This window comes from Manis pentadactyla, chromosome 5, assembly GCF_030020395.1.
Source record: "Manis pentadactyla isolate mManPen7 chromosome 5, mManPen7.hap1, whole genome shotgun sequence".
Classification (NCBI taxonomy): Eukaryota; Metazoa; Chordata; class Mammalia; order Pholidota; family Manidae; genus Manis; species Manis pentadactyla.
This window is the reverse complement of record NC_080023.1, coordinates 27,846,691-27,856,342: the sequence shown is the minus strand read 5'-3', so window position 1 is coordinate 27,856,342 and position 9,652 is coordinate 27,846,691. Positions and strand designations below refer to the sequence as shown.

The window sequence follows — 9,652 nt, the reverse complement described above, 5'->3', positions numbered from 1 at the left end:
CTTCCTAGGTAAAAGAGACTTTAAAAAAATCTATTCCAAGTTCTTTATGAAAACTTCCAGCAAAACAAATTTATAAAGTCTTATATGTTAAATTATCATTCTTGCTGTACGCTTGTAAATAATCATGTCAAATCCACTTAGGTCAGCCTTATTTTGTGACCAAGAATACTCTTTCTTTGTGTTTGATCAAAAGTGGGTGACTATAGTGCTCATTTTGGCAGCACATATACTAAAATGGGAATGATACAGAGAACATTAGCACGGCTCCTACACAAGAATGACATAAAAATTGGGAAATATTACACATTAAAAAAAAAACAACAGGAGGTGGAGCCAAGATGGGGCATGAGTAGAGCAGCAGAAATCTCCTCCCAAAACCACATATATTTTTGAAAATACAACAAAGAAAACTCTTCCAAAAAGAGAGACCAGAAGACACAGGACAACAGCCAGAACACATCCACACTGGTGAGAACCCAGCGCCTCATGAAGGGGGTAAGATACAAGCCCTGGCCCAGTGGGACCCAAGCACCCCACACCCCAGCTCTGGGCGGGAGGAGAGGAGTCGAAACAGGGAAGAAGATGGAGCCCAGGACTGCTAAATAGGCAGCCACAGCCATCTGCACCAGAGCGCAAACACAGTGCATGCGTGGGGTGCTGGAAACTAGGGAAACAGGACAGTAAGAACTGTGAGTGGGTCCCTGCAGACGGTGAACCCAGGACAAAGAAAAGTGAGTGCTTTTTGGAAGCCTTAAAGGGACAGGGACCCCACCGCCTGATGGAAGTGTCCTGGGACAATTAGTCCAGCAGCAGGGAACCTGGGGAACACTGGGCACTCTAACCGCCTGGGCAGCAGGGAGCATGGAGGCCCCTCACGGAGATAAATAGACTCCCGTTCACTCCCCCTCTTACGCAGCTTCACCATATTGGAGCAGCAGCCAGAGGCAGGCCACGCCCAGAGCAACAGCGCAGATAAACTCCAGAGCATCTGGTCAAGAATCAGAAGCCCTTACTGGGTGCAGCTGCCCAGCAAAAGCCACTAGAAGTCACTGTACTCCCAGGAGAGGAAGGCCACAAACAAACAAGAAGGGAAGTTGTTCCAGCCATCATTCGTCCCAGCTCTGCAAACTATTCCTATCACCATGAAAAGGCAAAACTACAGGCAGACAAAGATAACAGAGACAACACCAGAGGAGCAGACAGACCTAACCAGTCTTCCTGTAAAAGAATTAAAAATAAAAATCATAAACATGCTGATGGAGATGCAGAGAAATATACAAGAGCTAAGGGATGAAGTCCAGATGGAGATTATAGACATCTAGAGTGAGATTACAGATGCCAGGAAGGAGATTACAGAAGTGAAACAACTCTGGAAGGATTTATAAGCAGAATGGATAAGATTCAAGAAGCCATTGATGGAATAGAAACCAGAGAACAGGAACGCATAGAAGCCGACACAGAGAGAGATAAAACGATCTCCAGGAATGAAACAATACTAAGAGAACTGTGTGACCAATCCAAAAGGAACAATATCCGTATTATAGGGGTACCAGAAGAAGAAGAGAGAGAAAAAGGGATAAAAAGTGTCTTTAAAGAAATAATAGCTGAAAACTTACCCAAACTGGGGTAGGAAATAATCGAACAGACCAATGAAATACACAGAACTACTAACAGAAAGGACCCAAGGAGGACAACACCAAGACACATAAAAATTAAAATGGCAAACATCAAGGACAAGGAAAGAGTTTTAAAGGCAGCTAGAGAGAAAAAGGTCACCTATAAAGGGAAACCCATCAGGCTAATGTCAGAATTCTCAACAAAAACCTTACAGGCCAGAAGAGAATGACATGACATATTTAATGCAATGAAACAGAAGGGCCTTGAACCAAGGATACTGTATCCAGCACGATTATCACTTAAATATGAAGGAGGGATTAAACAATTCCCAGACAAGCAAAAGTTGAGGGAATTTGCCTCCAACAAACCACCGCTACAGGGTATTTTAGAGGGACTATTCTAGAAGGGAGCACTCCTAAGACTAAACAGATGTTACCAGAGAAAATAAAATCACAGCAAAGAAAGCAGATCAACCAAATACTAAGTAAAGGCAAAAAATAAAATCAACTACCCACTAAAATTAGTTAAAGGAAACATGAAAGAGCACAGAATAAAACAACCAACATATAAAAAATGGAGGAGGAGGAAAAAGAAGGGAGAGAAGAAAAGAATCTCCAGACAGTGTATATAACACCACAATAAGTGAGCTAAGTTAGGCACTAAGATAATAAAGAGCTAAACTTGAACCTTTGGTAACCACGAATCTAAAGCCTGCAATGGCAATAAGTACATATGTTTCAATAGTCACCCTAAATGTAAATGGACTGAATGCACCAATCAAAAGACACAGATTAATAGAATGGATAAAAAAGTGAGACACATCTATATGCTGCTTACAAGAAACTCACCTCAAACCCAAAGACATGCACAGACTAAAAGTCAAGGGATAGAAAAATATATTTCAGGCAAACAACAGAGAGAAGAAAGCAGCGGTTGCAGTACTAGTATAAGACAAAATAGACTTCAAAACAAAGAAAGTAACAAGAGATGAAGAAGGATATTACATAATGATAAAGGGCTCAGTCCAATAAGAGGATATAACCATTCTAAATATATATGCACTCAACACAGGAGCACCAGCATATGTGAAACAAATACTAACAGAACTAAAGGGGGAAATAGACTGCAATGCATTCATTCTAGGAGACTTCAACACACCACTCACCCCAAAGGATAGATCCACCGGGCAGAAAATAAGTAAGGACACGGAAGCACTGAACAACACACTAGAACAGATGGACCTAATATACATCTACAGAACTCTACATCCAAAAGAAACAGGATATACATTCTTCTCAAGTGCACATGGAGCATTTTCCAGAATAGACCACATACTAGCTCACAAAAAGAGCCTCAGTAAATTCCAAAAGATTGAAATCCTACCAACCAACTTTTCAGACCACAAAGGCATAAAACTAGAAATAAACTGTACAAAGAAAGCAAAAAGGCTCACAAACACATGGAGGCTTAACAACATGCTCCTAAATAATCAATGGATCAATGAACAAATTAAAATAGAGATCAAGGAATATATGGAAACAAATGACAACAACAACACAAAGTCCCAACTTCTGTGGGACACAGCATAAGCAGTCTTAAGAAGAAAGTATATAGCGATCCAGGCACAATTGAAGAAGGAAGAACTATCCCAAATGAATAGTCTAACATCACAATTATCGAAACTGGAAAAAGAAGAACAGATGAGGCCTAAAGTCAGCAGTAGGAGGGACATAACAAAGATCAGAGAAGAAATAAACAAAATTGGGAAGAATAAAACAATAGCAAAAACCAACGAAACCAAGAGCTGGTTCTTTGAGAAAATAAACAAAATAGATAAGCCTCTAGCCAGACTAATAAAGAGAAAAAGAGAATCAACACACATCAACAGAATCAGAAAGAAGAATGGAAAAATCACGACAGACTCCAAAGAAATACAAAGAATTATTAAAGACTACTATGAAAACCTACAGGCTAACAAGCTGGAAAACCCAGAAGAATTGGACAACTTCCTAGAAAAATACAACCTTCCAAGACTGACCAAGGAAGAAACACAAAAGTTAAACAAACCAATTATGAGCAAAGAAATTGAAACGGGAATCAAAAAACTACCCAAGAACAAAACCCAGACGGATTTACCTCGGAATTTTATCAGACACAAAGAGAAGACATAATACCCATTCTCTTTAAAGTTTTCCAAAAAATAGAAGAGGAGGGAATACTCCCAAACTCATTCTATGAAGAAACATCACACTATTACCAAAACCAGGCAAAGACCACACTAAGAAAGAAAATTACAGACCAATATCCCTGATGAATGTAGATGCAAAAATACTCAATAAAATATTAGCAAACCGAATTCAAAAATATATCAAAAGGATCATACACCATGACCAAGTGGGATTCATCCCAGGGCTGCAAGGATGGTACAACATTCGAAAATCCATCAACATCATCCACGACATCAACAAAAAGAAAGACAAAAACCACATGATCATCTACATAGATGCTGAAAAAGCATTTGACAAAATTCAACATCCATTCATGATAAAAACTCTCAGTAAAATGGGTATAGAGGGCAAGTACCTCAACATAATAAAGGCCATATATGATAAAGCCACAGCCAACATCATACTGAATAGTGAGAAGCTGAAAGCTTTTCCTCTGAGAACGGGAACAAGAAAGGGATGCCCACTCTCCCCACTGTTATTTAACATAATACTGGAGGTAACAGCCCTGGCAATCAGACAAAACAAAGAAATACAAGGAATCCAGATTGGTAAAGAAGAAGTTAAACTGTCACTATATGGAGATGACATATTTTGCATAAAAAACCCTAAAGACTCCACTCCAAAACTACTAGAACTGATATCAGAATACAGCAAAGTTGCAGGATACATAATTAACACACAGAAATCTGTGGCTTTCCTATACACTAACAATGAGCCAATAGAAAGAGAAATCAGGAAAACAATTCCATTCACAATTGCATCAAAAAGAATAAAATACCTAGGAATAAACCTAACCAAAGAAGTGAAAGACCTATAAACTGAAAACTATAAGGCACTCTTTAGAGAAATTAAAGTGGACACTAACAAATGGAAACTCATCCCATGCTCTTGGCTAGGAAGAATTAATATCGTCAAAATGGCCATCCTGCCCAAAGCAATATATAGATTTGATGCAATCCCTATCAAATTACCAACAACATTCTTCAACGAACTGGAAAAAATAATTCAAAAATTCATATGGAAACATCAAAGACCCCAAATAGCCTAAGCAATCCTGAGAAAGAAGAATAAATTGGGGGGGATCTCACTCCCCAACTTCAAGCTCTATTACAAAGACATAGCAATCAAGATAATTGGGTACTGGCACAAGAACAGAGCCACAGACCAGTGGAACAGATTAGAGACTCCAGACATTAACCCAAACACATATGGTCAATTAATATTTTATAAAGGAGCCATGGACATTCAATGGGGAAATGACAGTCTCTTCAACAGATGGTGCTGGCAAAACTGGACAGCTACATGTAAGAGAATGAAACTGGATCACTGTCTAACCCCATACACAAAAATAAATTCTAAATGGATCAAAGACTTGAATGTAAGTCATGAAACCACAAAACTCTTAGAAAAAAACATAGGCAAAAATCTCTTAGACATAAACATGAGTGAGCTCTTCTTGAACATATCTCCCCGGGCAAGGAAAACAAAAGCAAAAATGAACAAGTGGGACTATGTTAAGCTGAAAAGCTTCTGTACAGCAGAAGACACCATCAATAGAACAAAAAGGTACCCTACAGTATGGGAGAATATGTTTGTAAATGACAGCTCTGATAAAGGCGTTACATCTGAAATATATAAAGAGCTCCCCCACCTCAACAAACAAAAAACAAATAATCCAATTTAAAAAAGGGCAGAGGAAATGAACAGACAGTTCTCCAAAAAAGAAATTCAGATGGCCAACAGACACATGAAAGATGCTCCACATCACTAATTATCAGAGGAATGCAAATTAAAAACACAATGAGATATCACCTCACACAAGTAAGGATGGCTACCATCCAAAAGACAAACAACAACAAATGTTGGCGAGGTTGTGGAGAAAGGGGAACCCTCCTACACTGCTGGTGGGAATGTAAATTAATTCAACCATTGTGGAAAGCAGTATGGAGGTTCCTCAAAATGCTTGAAATAGACTTACCATTTGACCCAGGAATTCCATTCCTAAGAATTTACCCTAAGAATGAAGCACTCCAGTTTGAAAAAGACAGATGCACCCCTATGTTTATCGCAGCACTATTTACAATAGCCAAGAATCGGAAGCAACCTAAGTGTCCATCAGTAGATGGTTGGATAAAGAAGATGTGGTACATATACACAATGGAATATTATTCAGCCATAAGAAGAAAACAAATCCTACCATTTGCAACAACATGGACGGAGCTAGAGGGTATTATTCTCAGTTAAATAAGCCAAGCAGAGAAAGAGAAATACCAAATGATTTCGCTCATCTGTGGAGTATAAGAACAAAAGAAAAACTGAAGGAACAAAACAGCAGCAGAATCACAGAACCCAAGAATGGACTAACAGGTACCAAGGGGAAAGGGACTGGGAAGGATGGGTGGGTATGGAGGGATAAGGGGGGGAATAAGAAAGGGGGTATTATGATTAGCATACTTAATGTGGGGGGTGGGAGAAAGGGGAGGGCTGTGCAACACAGAGAAGACAAGTAGTGATTCTACAACATTTAACTATGCTGATGGACAGTGACTGTAATGGGGTGTGTGGGGGTGACTTGGTATAGGGGAGAGCCTAGTAAACATAATATTCTTCATGTAATTGTAGATTAATCATAACACAAAAAAATAAGAGAAAGAAAATGGTGATTACTCCCTGATAAGATAAATCTAACTGCAAATCAATGATTAATTCATGCTTTACATATCCTTAATTTTGATCTTTTACAGGGTATCAGATAATCAACTATGGAAGTACATTTTTCTGATAATATTCCTTTCTCTTAAAAAAAAAAAGAAGCAGTTCCTGTGTGGTGATCTCCAATGGGTTCTTCACAATGGTATAAAGGTCATATCAAAGTGTGGGCAAAGGGTTTGTTTGTGTCTATACAGAGGATCAAAGCCTAATTTGGCTACACAGAAAACGAATTAAGATACGATATGAAGAAGAACTTCCAACATCAACATCCTCTGGAAGAGTCATTGCAGAAGATGAACATCAAAAATCTTCAACAAAGATCCTGGCTCTGCTGCAGTTGTAGTTGCATTCATACCACCGGTTCCTGGACTTGCCATTAGAATGAAGAAGGAAATATCTAAGCTGGCCTGTGCATACAGTAAAACAACAAATTTGACTGGATCTATACTGTTGGAACTCAACCAAGAATTAGGAGAAGTGCAAGTTGCAGCGCTGCAAAATCGTGCGACTATAGACTATCTACTGTTAAAAGAACATATGGGATGTGAACAGTTCCCAGGAATGTGTTGTTTTAATTTGTCTGATTTTTCTCAAACTATTCAAATTCAGTTAGACAATATCCATCATATCATTGATAAGTTTTCACAAATGCCTAGGGTGCCTAACTGGTTTTCTTGGTTTCACTGGATCTGGCTGGTAATTGTAGGTCTGCTTTTGTTATGTAGCTGTATTCCTATTATGTTAATGTGTGTGCACAATTTAATGAGTAGTTTAAAACCTATACATGCTTATGTTACTCTACAAGAAGATATGTCAAAGAAAGAATCAATCTTCCCATGTTTTCTTCCATCTGCTACTTCTATAGCTTTTCTTCTTCCTTCCTAATTACAACCCTTTAGTAGAATTCATATCGAAAATTATTGAGTATCATAATTCTTCCAAGTGGTAATGATACCTCAAAACAAATGCTGGGCATAGAAGCCACAGGGCATAAATCTGCAAAGAAGTAAAGAGCTAACCTTTTCAAACAATATTGCTTCTCTCTCACTTACCAACTTTACATTTCCCTGTATGGCCCCGGAAGATGACTGGTTAGCCAGAGACGGGTAAGATTCCTCAAGGGAGGAACAACCTAAGACAGGCACAGTCGCAGGGCGGCCATCAGGTGAGAAATTGGGGATCAACAGAGGGGAGGCTTAGAACCTCACCCCCGTGTTTTGAGAGAAATCTTCTGCATCCGTGGATGTTTTGTTGCCCTTGTGTAGCTTGGATTAATACTTAGTCTATAGGCACAGACCTGATCATCTACATTTGCCCTCTTATAGCACCAAATTATGTTCTCTGCCTTTATCTTGCATCTACCTACCACTTCAGTATTTTTAAAAATAATAATAATAATAATAATAATAAGGGAGAAATGTGGGATTCACATATAAATCAAGTATAAAAATCAAACGAATAATCATATCTGACTTGGTTTTTTATAGTTCATGATGCGTGATCAAAACTGAAAGTTTCTGTGATGACTGCCCTTGCACTGTTCACCATGTAAGAACTTATTCACCATGTAAGAACTTGTTCACCATGTAAGAACTTGTTTGTAATGCTTCAGAAGATTGGAGACTGTTGAGAAATAGGCTTGGGGTTGATTAATGTCTGTGCATTGAGTCCCCTATACAGAATTTTATTGTTGTTAACAACCATTTGATCAATAAATATGAGAGATGCCCTCTCAAAAAAAAGAAAACTGAAAAAAAAAACAGTCATTGACTACAGAGAAATTTTATCAATGAAAAGGTATAGCATACTCTTGTGGATTATGAGACTCTAGCCCTGTTCACTGTCTTTGAGCTATTTTTCCCCTAATTTACAGGTTAACTGATAGATACAAAAGAATAATTTGTTACCTACCTGGAATCTATTACTAGGATCCAAATCTATTACTTTGCAATGTCTATCTTTACCAAAATTTCAGTTCTCCCAGTTTCTTTCAATATCTTTTTACAAGTCTCCAAACAAACATATCCAATTTTCTCCCTTCCTACTGACTTGATAACACTGAGAACTAAAACTTAGCTTCTTATATCCTTTCATGAACTTTAAGTTACCTGAAGTTTGACTCTCCCCTCAGATCTGAAGAGGCACTGTGAGATTAAAGCCCAACAATTTAATGTATATCTGAAAGAACTCATCACTACAGATAACCATGCCTGGGCTGGGTTTCACCCTGGAATAACTGCTCTCTGGGTCACTAAAGAAGTTTCATAAAATACTCCGGTCATGCATGTCCTTATGGCTCTGGAGGACATCACCAAGAGCTTCAACCTCAGCTTTAAGAACTCAAGTGCAGTACTGAATAACAAATTTTAATTCACTTAAACTTCAGTAAAAATGTTTATGTTAATATTTCTACTTTGCATTTTAGGCATCCCTCCTTTAAGATGCCTAAAGCAACTGACATTTGTCACCACTTCTCAGGAGATGACTCAATTGATTTTGCAGAAACAGTGTCAACCAGGATCCTCAGACTATTTCTTAGGTTTTGCCCCACTTGAGATAGCTATGATTCCTTTGTGTTGTTCATCAATGAATGCATGTCACTAGTCTTGAAAAAAAAAAAAAAAAGAGAAACTGACAATGTTGGAGTTTGCCCAAGCCCCATGACTGTAGAAAACAGGGAAGGTTAATGAAATACCTGTACCATTTTGTGTTTGGAAAAGGCTTACTGCAAAGAAATATACTTTCCTTATGACATAGATAAGACTTAAGGATGAACACTTGTCTACCTATGGCAAGGCCAAACACAGACCTACAATTCTCATACTTTGCTTCATAAATGAATAGCTGAATTGGTTTGTCCTCACTGATCAGTAGTAACAAAATACTTGTAAACCAAACTTTGGTTAAGTTTCTTTCATTCCCAGACACCTGAATTTTTACTCACCTTCATCCTGAGCCAGCTTAGAATCCCTCAGTGATACCACTCTTGAAGAACAGTATGGCCTCAAAGTAATCGTTATCTGGTCTACCATCCCATCATGCCACACTGTTGCTCTTCCCACTTCCCCAAACTTGGTTCTCTATAGACTGGGTTA

General features: G+C 38.4%; 1 non-coding gene across 1 annotated transcript; it reads left to right on the top strand.

The window, feature by feature from the left end:
* Window positions 1-205: 205 nt before the first annotated feature.
* On the top strand, window positions 206-311 carry LOC130684012 (U6 spliceosomal RNA). Its single transcript, XR_008998097.1, has one exon. It is a non-coding gene; the product is annotated as a U6 spliceosomal RNA (small nuclear RNA).
* Window positions 312-9,652: the final 9,341 nt, after the last annotated feature.